The sequence below is a fragment of the Lygodium microphyllum genome, chromosome 3 (assembly GCF_053477565.2).
Source record: "Lygodium microphyllum isolate KBCC chromosome 3, Lygodium_microphyllum_v1.1.10, whole genome shotgun sequence".
NCBI classification, from domain to species: Eukaryota; Viridiplantae; Streptophyta; class Polypodiopsida; order Schizaeales; family Lygodiaceae; genus Lygodium; species Lygodium microphyllum.
In genome coordinates this window covers 140,148,445-140,160,866 of record NC_141137.1, presented here as the reverse complement: position 1 = coordinate 140,160,866, position 12,422 = coordinate 140,148,445, and positions in this window count along the sequence as shown.

Here is a 12,422-nt window from a genome sequence, read left to right as displayed (position 1 = left end):
CGAAAGGGAGAGTGAAAGGGAGAGCGAACTCCGTCTTGCATTTGAGAGGGAGAGAGAGAGAAAGAGAGAAAGAGGGAGAAGGAAAGCTTCTCACCACCGCCACCGCCGTTCGCGAAGAAGAGGAGGAAGTGTACGGAGGGCGAAGAGGAGCCAGTGGTAGTGGTAGTGGTAGTGGTAGCAGGAGTAATAGTAGTACTTGTTGTTTAATTTCTTATTTTCTTATTTTTTGTTGTTGTGGTAGTCGTAGTCGTAGTCGTAGTAGTAGTAGTGGTAGTGGTAGTGATCGTAGTAGTAGTTGTTTAATTTCTTCTCTTCTAGTTTGTTGTTGTTGTGGTAGTCGTAGTCGTAGTCGTGGTTGTAGTCGTCATAGTCGTGATTGTAGTATAAGTAGTACTAGTAGTAGTAATAGTGGTTTTCTTGTTTGTTGTTGTTGTAGTAGTAGTAGTTTTTTTTCTTTTCTTATTTATTGTTGTTTAGGTTTCTTGTTTGTTATTGTTGTTGTTGTTGTTATTGTTGTTTTTTCTTCTTTTCTTGTTTGTTGTTATTGTAATAGTAGTAGTAGTAGTTGTTGTTTTTTTTTTCTTCTTTTCTTGTTTATTGTAGTGGTAATATTTTGTCGTAGTCGTAGTCGTAGTTGTAGTCGACGTAGTCGTCGTAGTCATAGTCGTAGTCGTAGTAGTAGTAGTAGTGGTGGTGGTGGTGGTGGTGGTGGTGGTGGTGGTGGTGGTTTTCTTGTTTGTTATTGTTATAGTAGTAGTTTGTTTTTCTTTTCTTGTTTATTGTTGTTTAGTTTTCTTGTTTGTTGTTGTTGTAGTAGTGGTAGTAGTAGTAGTTTTTTCTTGTTTTCTTATTTTTTGTTGTTGTTGTTGTAGTAGTTGTTGTTGTTGATGATTTTTCTTCTATTCTTGTGTATTGTAGTGGTAGTGGTAGTGGTAGTGGTAGTGGTAGAGAGAGAGAGTTGTTGTGGTAGTCATAGTTGTGGTTGTACTCGTCGTAGTCATGATTGTCGTAGTAGTACTAGTAGTAGTAATAGTAGTTTTCTTGTTTGTTGTTGTTATAGTAGTAGTAGGTTTTTTTTTTTTTTTGTTTATTGTCTTTTAGTTTTCTTGTTTGTTGTTGTTGTTGTTGTAGTTTTTTCTTATTTTCTTGTTTATTGTTATTGTAGTAGTAGTAGTTGTTGTTGTTGTTGTTGTTTTTCTTCTTTTCTTGTTTATTATAGTGATAGTGGTAGTGGTAGTGGTTTGTCGTAGTCATAGTCATAGATGTAGTCGTAGTCATCGTAGTCATGGTTGTAGTAGTAGTGGTGGTTTTCTTGTTTTTTGTTATTGTTGTAGTAGTAGTAGTAGTAGTAGTAGTAGTAGTAGTAGTAGTAATAGTTTTTTTTGTTTTCTTGTTTATTGTTGCTTAGTTTTCTTGTTTGTTGTTATTGTTGTAATAGTGGTAGTAGTAGTAGTATTTTCTTCTTTTCTTATTTGTAGTAGTAGTAGTAGTAGTAGTAGTAGTAGTAGTAGTAGTAGTAGTAGTAGTAGTAGTAGTAGTAGTAGTAGTAGTAGTAGTAGTAGTAGTAGTAGTAGTAGTAGTAGTAGTTGTTGTTGTTGTTGTTGTTGTTGTTGTTTTTTCTTCTTTTCTTGTTTATTGTAGTGATAGTGGTAGTGGTAGAGAGAGATGTTTTATTAAAGGAAATTGGTAGTAGAGAGAGAGATATGTTTTGTTAAAGGAAATGAGAGAGGGGGAGGAAGAGAAAAAGGAAGAAGAAAAAGGAGAGAGGGAATAAACATACATCATAATAAAGAAAGAGAAAGAGAGAGAGAGAGATGGAAGGAGAGGAGAGAATGAATGGATAAAAAACAAAGAGAGAGTGGTGGCGAGGGGGGCTGGTGCAATACCATGAGATGGGAAATACTCGACGTATGTTAATTTGTGGGTGGGTGGAGACTTTACATACGTTAATTTTTGCTGAGTTACAAGAGAAAAAATCCCTTCTCAAACAATTTAAGAAAGAATGAATGAATGATAACAAAAACAAATTGTTTATCATAACATAGACAAAATGGAAAATGATGAAGGTCGTGATGCTCAAAACCGCGAGGCGTATCTTAATCAGTGTGTCCCATGTCTTTGCTCTCAATGTAAGCTGGCAATTAGACAAAAATGTTGATTGCCTATAGAACACATACGACGCTTCAGTGAGTTTCAATCTAAGATCATTGATTAGGCGATCTTAGATTTTGAGCAAATGGTAAGAAAATTTTATATCAATCATGCATTGTATTCGCAAGCTAATTGAATACTATATACAAAAAGTTTGGGTGTGGCTGAAAAATTTTCTATCCAGAGAGGTGACGTCTCGTCCCAAGGAGGACTGCACCCTTTGCGGCCAGTTAGAAGAGTTTGTGGGCGTGCAATGGATGGAGTGCCTAAGCCAATTCACCACTTGGAAGGTACTATCCAATCTATACCATCAATACCAAAGGAGATAGGTAGCCTTCGAGACTTACCTATAATCTTGGAGCCTGAGATGGAGGCAATGATCAATGCATTGATGCCCATGGATGTCGAGACTTCTGATCTGCTTAGAGAGGAGGCATCCATATTATTATATGATGGGTGCCGAGTATCTCACCTGAAGATAATACCCATAAGCTGATTTGCTAATGATAAGATTGAATCATTGCTAATCAAAACCTATTGCAAATGATGGACATAAGAAAACATCAATCCCATCAAATATAAAAGTCACTAATTAAATGAATAAATTTTGGCACAAAAAATATGGTAGATTTACGTGTAAATTGAGCTACAGAATCTTTGCTCTACCTTGTGTTAAGTGCTACAACAACAATTGATCCTTAAGTTAGAACTAGCATCAAACCCTATTGTAAAGATAGTAGAAAAGAGATAATGCAAAGAGGAAGAAAGAGAGATTTTGTGTGAGTACGTAGGAGAGAGAAAGAAATGAGCACCTATCCAATCTTGCCCAAATTGATCTCTGCAAAAGAAAATTTTGCAAGAGTTAGTATTCACATGAAGGTATACTGAAAAAACAGTAGAAAAGAGGAAACATACACAGAGAAAGAGAGAGGGAGAGAGAGATAAGCACTTATACAATGTCACCCAAAATGATCTTTGCAACAAAAAAACAACAAGGGTTAGAACTAACATTGTGTTGTATTGAAAGATATCAGCAAAAAAAAAAAACAAACAGAGAGAGAGAGATTAACACCTTTGCCTCTTGCTCCAAATAAAATCTGCAAGAAAACAACAATTAGAACCAACATCAAATTCTATTGAAAACACAACATAAAATAGAAACAACACATAGAGAGAGGGGGGAAAGAAAGGAGAGAGAGACGAGCACCTATGTCTCCTGCCCCAAACAACCTCTGTAATAAAACAACAACAGCAGTAAGAAACGACATCCAATCCTATTGAAAAAATAGCAAACAAGAGAAAATGCAAAGAGAGATGGGCACCTGTGTTTTGCCTCAAAATCTGGAGCTACGTGGAGAAGAAAGTGCAGAGGTAAGCAGAACACTCAAAACCCTAATTACTCTCAGCACAAGGAGCTTCAATGGAGACAAAAATTCATGAGTATAGAGAAGAGAGGAAAAGTGGTCTATTGCTCAACTTTTGGGTCAAACTGATTTCATAAGAGGAAAAAAAACCAAAATTGAAAATTCTCCAAAAAAAGGGGAGGAAATACAAGGTGAGAGAAACTCAACTTTTATGTACTATTCATTCTCCATTTTTTAAATCCCCCACTACCCCTTTTCTTAATAGAAAACCCAAGATTTGGAGAGAGAAGATTCACCCTCCATGGATGTCAACATCTACCCTTCCTATTGGACAATCCAAAGGGCCCACATCTTAAACTATATTATTTTTAAGGGCCCATTTGTGAGTTCATTTTTTTTCTAATGTCTCCCTGTTACATGAGAGTCGCAAAGACAGAACAGAGACAGAACAGATACAAAGCAGAGACAGAGCCAAAGATAGTCACAGAAGTAGTAACAGAGACAGTCACAAAGCCAAAGACAGAGGCAGAAGCAGAGTCAGAAGCAGACCCAGAGACAAAAGCAGAAGCATAAGCAGACGCAAAGGTAGAAGATCTTTTCTTCTTCTACAGAGCCTCTATAGAAGTAAAGGCAGAGCCTCCAGAGGAAGAGAATGAAAATGATGAGGAAGAAACTGAAGCAGATTATGAAAGTGCAGATGAAGAATTTCCTCTAATAGCAGATGATCTTGTTGATGTCCCTATAGAGATCTCGGAGGCTGAAGATCTCAGGTTGTTGGATGGAATGACCATGGTTCCATTTGGCTTGACCAATGGACCACAAAGTATGCAGAATCTGTATAAGCAATGGATCAAAGACATAAAAATTAAGTTCACCAGTGGCTCCTGTCGCCCTAATCATTCATTGTGGAGAAAAGATGATGATGATTCCCCCTGCCAACAGAATCCAGAGCTATCAAAGCCTCGGCTTCTAGAAGGTCCGTGCTATGTGACATTCCTGGACATATCCTATGAAGATGAATCCCTAAGTCTGGAAGAAATCACCACTCACATAGAAGCAAACAAAGCTCTGATACCCTTCCAGCAACCTCAATAGACGAATGAGTCATCTGTTCAGAAGGAGGACACTAGTTCTAGTGGAACATCAGACGATGACACTACTCCCTTAAAAGAGTCAGACCTCTATCCAAAAGCATTCTATGGGATGTTTATCCGTGAAGTGGAAGGTGAAAGACAAGTGACGTTCGTGGATATTGACGGTACTGAACATCACCTGAAAGTGGGTCTCAATCTTCCAGAAGAAGAACTAGTGGTCTTGCGAGACCTACTCAAAGAGAACTTAGACGTGTTTACTTGGTCATATAAAGATCTAAAGGGAATTGATCCCACAGTATGCCAACATCACATTGACCTAGAGCTCGATGCCAAACTTGTAAGGCAAAGACAAAGGTATATGAATCCTAATTATTTTGCATTGGTGAAGGATGAATTATTGAAACTCCTTGAAGCCGGGTTCATTTATCATATGGCTAATAGTGAATGGGTTTCGCCCATTATGGTAGTACCCAAGAAGAATGGGAAACTTCGAATATGTGTGGACTTTTGAAAGCTCAATTCGAAGATGAAGAATGATCATTTTCCTATCCCTTTTATCGACAAATGTTGGACGTAGTGGCAGGCCATGAGTTGTATTCCCTCTTGGATGGATTCAACGGATATAACCAAGTCCAAATCGCAGAAGAGGACCAATCCAAAACAACCTTCACCACAGAATGGGGGACCTATGCCTATAGAGTGATTCCATTTGGGCTTTGTAATGCTTCTGCCACCTTCCAACGAGTAATGATGGTTGCCTTCCAGAATCATTTGCATGATTTTATTGAGGTGTATCTTGATGACTTTTGTATCTATAGTTTGATCCGTGAGCACTGAGGACACCTAGAGCAATGTTTTGACAGATGCCGAGAGTATGGGATTTCTCTCAACCCTGACAAATGTGTCTTTGGCATCTCATCAGGAGTTCTTCTGGGCCATATTGTCTCTGTACAAGGGATTGCAACAGACCTTATAAAGATTGAGAAGATTGTTGCCTTAATAGCTCCAACAAACCTCAAGAAATTGAGAGGATTTCTTGGCCATGTGGGCTAGTACAGAAGATTTATTGCACATTTTGCAACCAAGGCAGCCCCTTTGCACAAGATCCTAAGGAAAGATGCTAATTCTCTTTGGACTGATGACTGTGAATAAGCCTTTAATGCCCTAAAACAGTGCCTTATCCAAGCACCTATCTTGCAGCCTCCTGACTGGACGAAGGAGTTTCATGTGCACACAAATGCATCAGTTGAAGGGCTAGATGCCGTCCTATGTCAAAAGGGCCCCTCTAAATTAGATCAGCCAATATATTATGCAAGTCAGAAGGTTATTGATAGGGAATGGAACTACATAGTGAGAGAGCTTGAATGCTTAGCAATGGTGTCCTTCCTACTATCAACACATTTTAAATTCTACGTGGATCATGAAGCCCTGTCCTTCCTGATGAACAAAGAAGACGTTAAAGGAGGACTGATGAGATGGTTACTCCTATTCCAGGAGTTCAATTTTGAAGTGGTCACTAAGCCTGGCCATTCCCATATCCTAGCTGATCATCTATCACGTATCCCTCAAATTGTCGAAGAGGAACAAAATGATTCAGATATTCCTGATGCTTCCTTGTTTCTAGTTGAAACAATTACTCTCGGGTGGTATGTAGACATAGCCAATCTCCTGGGAACTCAACAATATCCTCTTGGCATCTCAAGCCGTGAGAAGAAGAACTTTCTGTTAGAATCAACCCCCTACACCTTGCTAGGCGGTGCACTCTATAAGAGAGGCAAAGATGAAGTGCTGCGAAGATGTGTTGCAGGGGATGAAATTGACATAGTATTGAAAGTATGCCATGACAAACCATGTGGTGGATACTTCGCAGGAGAAGCGACAGCCATGAAACCTCCACAAGGATGCATATGACTATTGTAAGAGATGTGATGCTTGTCAGCGAATGGGAAAACCCACCAAAACAAATGCCATGCCACTGCAACCCATTCTTTCCCTAAAGCCATTCAAGAAGTGGGGGATTGATTTTGTGGGTTCCATTGATCCACCTGCTAGACGGAAGAACAAATACATCTTAGTATGTACGGATTACGTTACAAAGTGGTGTGAAGCTAAAGCCCTGAAGCGGGACGATGGTAAGAGCGTAGCCCTGTTCATGTATGAGAATATTATCACACGGTTTGGCAGTCCCCTCGAGCTGGTAAGTGACAGAGGTACTCATTTCCTTAACAAAATCATGGAGGAGCTGAAGAAGCTATATAAAATCTGCCATCGTAAGTCCACTCCTTACTACCTTAGAGCTAACGGCCAAGTTGAAGTCACCAATCACATCCTTTGCTAGATTCTGACAAGAACGATTGATGCACATTGTCGTGACTGGGATGATCGACTTATAGAGGCCCTCTAGGCATATAGAACCTCCCATAAGCCAGCTACAGGACAGACCCCTTTCCAGTTAGTGTATGGTACATAAGCCATCTTCCCTATTGAATTGGAATTGCCCTCTTTGCGAGTGGCAGTTAAAGAATGCTTGGGAGATGATGAGTCACCGCAATGCCGCCTCCTGCACTTGGAATGCTTGGATGAGATACGGCAGATGGCCCTACAATGCATGAAAACCACTCAAGCGTGACGCAAAGCCTATCATGATAGTTTCATCAAAGCACAAGGAGTTCAAAGAATGTGATCTTGTCCTAGCCTATGATTTGAGATTTGGCAAGTTTCCTGGCAAGCTTCAACAACGGTGGATGGGCCTGTACAAGGTACTTGCTGTCAATCCTAATGGCTCTGTTTAGGTGTAGACCGTTGATGCCTCTGATGATCCCTTTCTGATCAATGGCTATCGTCTGAAGAAGTACTTCCCTCCTTGGGGATCTTGACAATCACAGTTGACCTACCCTCTCCCTTTTGGGTGTCGCACTGAAATTCTCTTCGTGCTTTTGATAGCCCTTATGATTCTCCTCATGAGGCAGTCTCGTTCTGCTAACCCCTCGCAAATACATCTCAACCCAACCTTGTTCTCTTCTCATCTGATCCAACAATGGTGGCAGGGTTGGTCTTGACACATGGTATTTCTACCATTCCCTTTCTTAACAAAAAAAAAGGAAAAAGAAAAGAAGAAGAAAAAAACAAACAAACAAAACTATTATGGGAGAAAAGAAAGAAATTCCTTGTCATAACAGACCTTGTTCCAAGAAAAGGTGAAAACACCCTTGGGCGGAAAGTTGACTGTGGAAAAGGTGGTAACACCCCGCAATTCAGGATAGCTAACTCAACAGCAGAACCTTTTCAGCACGTCATTTGAAGCCACCTCCCTTGGTGCGCTATATCTGCAATATTAGTCCATCTGTCCTTATTAACAAACGACCCTTCTTACAAATCATTGAAGTATCAGACTTGTTGTCTGCCTCCCTGGGTACGCCTCGTCTTCAAGATCCTGATGACAACAACAGCCGACATGATATTCATCACCAACCCCTTGAGTGATGTGAGCTTTCATCCTAACAGGATGGGGATGTGAGTATGGACTGCCCTCTGTATCTATTAGTGAGTGTGAGATAGAGGGTGGGTTGAGTGACTAGTCTTTCCCTTCAAATCAAATGAGAGGTGCGATGTGTGAACGGAGTGTTGCATGTACGGGATGGGCCTTTCAATGCACAATGCACGATTTGTTCCTGTGCACTGTACCATAAGGCTTCTTGGCCTTCCTTCTTGCATTGTATGCCGGCACAGGGCGGAATGCAGAGTCGCACCATCAATTGCGCACAAGGAATACAACCTCTGCATAAGTGACAGCAAGGATTACATCAATGGGTTTCAGGAATGGGCTGCCCTCTGTATCTTTCAATAGAGCATGAGACAGAGGGTGGACTGAGTGTGACTGGTGTTTCTTCAATCAATTCTCGAGAGGTGAGGTTTGAGGGACATTACGACCATTGGAGTCAGGTACGTTTGTGTTTCCCTATGCACCCACAGGATGGGTCTTTGCCATCAGCACAGGACACGTCACTCTGTTCTGTACACTGCACTACAAGGCTCCCTGGCCTTTCTCCTTGCACCTATGCCAAACGGGTTGGACGCACTGATGCACCATCAAATGTGCACCTTGGCATACTCCCTCTGCACCATCCCCTTGTTGATTCCTAAACCGGATGTGAGCTTTGGGTTCCATCATTATTTCCTCGAGTGATGTTAGTAATGGGGCGAGTGATTGTTCTTTCATTCCGTTTGAGTGATCGTGAGTTGAGTGCAATATCCCTCGTCATCGACGAATTTTCTACAATTCCTTCAACCAGCTATCTCCTTGGGTGCTGTCGTGTGGTCCCTATCACAAAGGTCGTGTGTTGTGAAGACACCTTGGTACCTCCTATAGCCGACAACAATACAAGACGCAACCTCGATAGTCGATATTACTCCTTGCAATATGGACCAAGTTTTTCTAATCTTATACCTTTTGTTTCTCAGTGACAATCATGTCTTAAGTGTGGGGACGTTTGTGGTTGGTCTAATGTGTGGTATTCAGTCCTTGATGTTCGGTGTACCCTTCCTGTTAAGGTTTTAAGTGTGGGGACGTGTCCCTGTGCGTCTGTGTTGCATACCTCCATACATATACAGTGCTATGATCATGCATCTATGCCATGACTTAATTTTACCCTGATGGGGTCCCTTCCCCACTCTTCCGTTCTATTTCACCCTATTCCCGAAGCTATTCCTTGTTCGTTTGCCTTTATTCTTTGTTTTGCGATTTTTCCATGTGAACGTATCCTATGTTCTTTGAGACTCACATCCAACCTTACAGCCTTGTTCGCCCCTTTGAACTACCCATTTTTCCTTTTTTCCAACCCTTGTTCCGACAGACGGTTCTAAAGTTATTAATTTTTGAAGCAATTTCCGTAAATTGAACGATTTTCCATGTGAACACATCTTTATTGCTTCAGAACACTGATCTTAGGTGCCAACCCTACCCTACCCATTCCCGAAGCTGTTCCTTGTTCGTTTGCCTTTATTATTTGTTTTGCGATTTTTCCATGTGAACGTACCCTACGTTCATTGAGACTCACATCCAACCTTACAGCCTTGTTCGCCCCTTTGAACTACCCATTTTTCCTTTTTTCCAACCCTTGTTCCGACAGACGGTTCTAAAGTTATTAATTTTTGAAGCAATTTTCGTAAATTGAACGGTTTTCCATGTGAACATGTCTTTATTGCTTCAGAACACTGATCTTAGGCGCCAACCCTACCCTACCCATTCCTCTTGACATTTTTTCTTTTTACTCCGTGCCATTTCGATGCACGATTCATCTGCTATTAATTTTTGCGTGTTTTCAGATTCTTTTCGTGCTTATTTTTCACATTTTTCCATGTGAATATGCCCTATTTTCATCGGAATTCCAGTTTAACTTGACAGCCGTGTCCTGCTAGCCTTTCCCCCACTTTTTCCTTTTTCCTTCCCCCTCTTCTGGCTGTTGGATTTTTTGTTATTAATTTTTTCGAGTGTTTTCGGGTGTGTTTTTTGTGTTTTTCCCATGAGAACCCCTCCCAATTTCCCCCGAATTGAGTTTTGATGTGCCAGCCCTATGAATCCCTTTCTTTTAGATGTTTTTCCTTTTTATTGTCCTCTATTCCGGTTCATGAATCCTTCCATATTAATTTTCGAATCCCTTTTTGGGTCCGTTTTTAGGGTTTTTTCCATGTGAACGCATCTTATCTCAGTCAAAACCGTGTGTTGACATGATAGAGTTATTGGACACATTATTCTACACATTTTTCCTTCTTTCCATACTTCGTTTCAATGTGCAGATTTTTCGGTATTAATGCACGTATGTGTTTTTGGGTCTTTTTTTGTGTTTTTTCCATGTGAATCCCCTGATTTAGCTCCAGAACCCATGTCACATTTTTCCATCCTTTTCCTCTCGTCTCCTGACCCATTTTTCCTTTTTACGGTCTTTCGATCCGACGTCCGGTTTGGGTTTTATTAAATTTTCTTCTTTTTGGTCGTGTGGCCGCGTCTCTCGTGGCGTGTGTGAACGCGCTTGTTTTTGGTTTTCAGAGTCTCGGGATGCCCCCGTGACCTCGGCGCCTCATGTGTTGCCGTCCCCGCCCCGTCTGATCTCACTGATGTAAAATTTTTTACTTCCGCCCTGCGCATGCACGCGGGACGAGGGTGCGCTCACTTTTAAGAAACAAAACCAAATTAAACAACACAAAAAAAAAAAAACAAACAAACAAACACACAAACAATCAACCACACAACACCCTTAAACAAACACAAATTAAAGAAAAATAATACAATTTACAAAAAAAGAAAAAAACAACACAAGCAAAAAAAAGGAACAACAAAGACAAAAAAAAAACAAAAAAACAAAATAAACATCAAAATAAACAAAAAGAAAGAAAAAAGAGAAAAAAACAAAAAAAGAACAAAAAAAAACAAAAAAGAAAGAAAGAAAAAAAAAACCAACGTACTTGTGGGGTGCCTTTCTCCTCCCGTCCCTTCCTTTCCTCCTCTTCCCTGTGACTCGTGCCTCCCTTCCTTCCCTCCATGCGGCCGTCCTCTCCCCCGCTTCTCTCCTTCACGCTACCACCTCGCTCGTGCCCGCCACCCCTCCTCTTCTTCCCCGCCTTCCGCCTCCTTCCTCTCCTTCCGTGGCACGGCCTCCTCACCACCGGAGCGTCTCCTCGCCCACCGTGTCGTCTCCTCGCCTCCCTCCCCCCAACGCCTCCTCGCCACGCCTCGACCACCTCCTCCTTCTTGTGGGCCTCCCCACCTTCCTGCCCACCCCTTCTTTGGGCCCCCTGCCCCACCTAATTTCTCCCCCTCCCCCCCCATTTATCCCCCCCTCTCCACCTAATTTCACCCCTGCCCCCCCCCCCCCCCCCCCACATTTACCCCCCCACCTAATTTCCCTTCCCCCCCCCCTCCCCACCATATTTATCCCCCATCCTTCTTGCCCCCCACTATTTTTTCACCCCTACCACTTTTACCCCCTCTCCACCACTTTACCCTACCCCCCATTTCACCCCACTTCCCTCTATTTACCCCACCCACCCGTATCCCGTATTCCTGTGCTCGTGCCTTTGTGTGTACGTGTGTTCGCATGACGTCACGCGGGAGCCCTTCTCCTGTTGGGTGCCTGGTTCGTACACGACTTTGTGGGACTTTTCCAGCGGGTGTTCATGCGCGAGGATGCGCATTTGGACTTGTCCGTGCGATGGTGTGTTGCAAACAGCCGTTCACACACAGTCATCCTCCGTTGCTCACACGTAGCTCAAGTACCGACTTTTAATTTCAAAACCCGAAAAGCACATAAAAATAAATATACAACACAAAAAACCTTTAAAAATGTATTAAAATTCATTTAAAATCCAAATAAATTACAAAAAAATCCTTAAAAATTCCAACATTGCCAAAATCATTTGCACTATTTTCCAAAGTGGGAATTCAAGAAAATAAATTGCAAAAAATTCAAAACTTTAAAATTCTTTTAAAAATACATGCAAAATGAGGAAAATTCATTAAAAATTAGTAAAAATTCAAAAGTATTTCAAAAAAAAAAAACAAAAAATTTTACAAATCCCCTTGCCCCTTTTACCAATAATTTCTCAATTGAAAATGCTTCCATAAATGGCCAAAGTGTTATTTGAAGCCAAAACCCCACTTTTAATACCTCATATTATGAAAATTTATTTTAAATTTCAAAAATCAGCTGAAAAATCATGGATAAATTCAAACACATTGTTGACACTTATTGGATTGTTAAAATTCCACCCTTATAATTCACAACATATTCATGTGTCCTATATCCCATTTTAATCA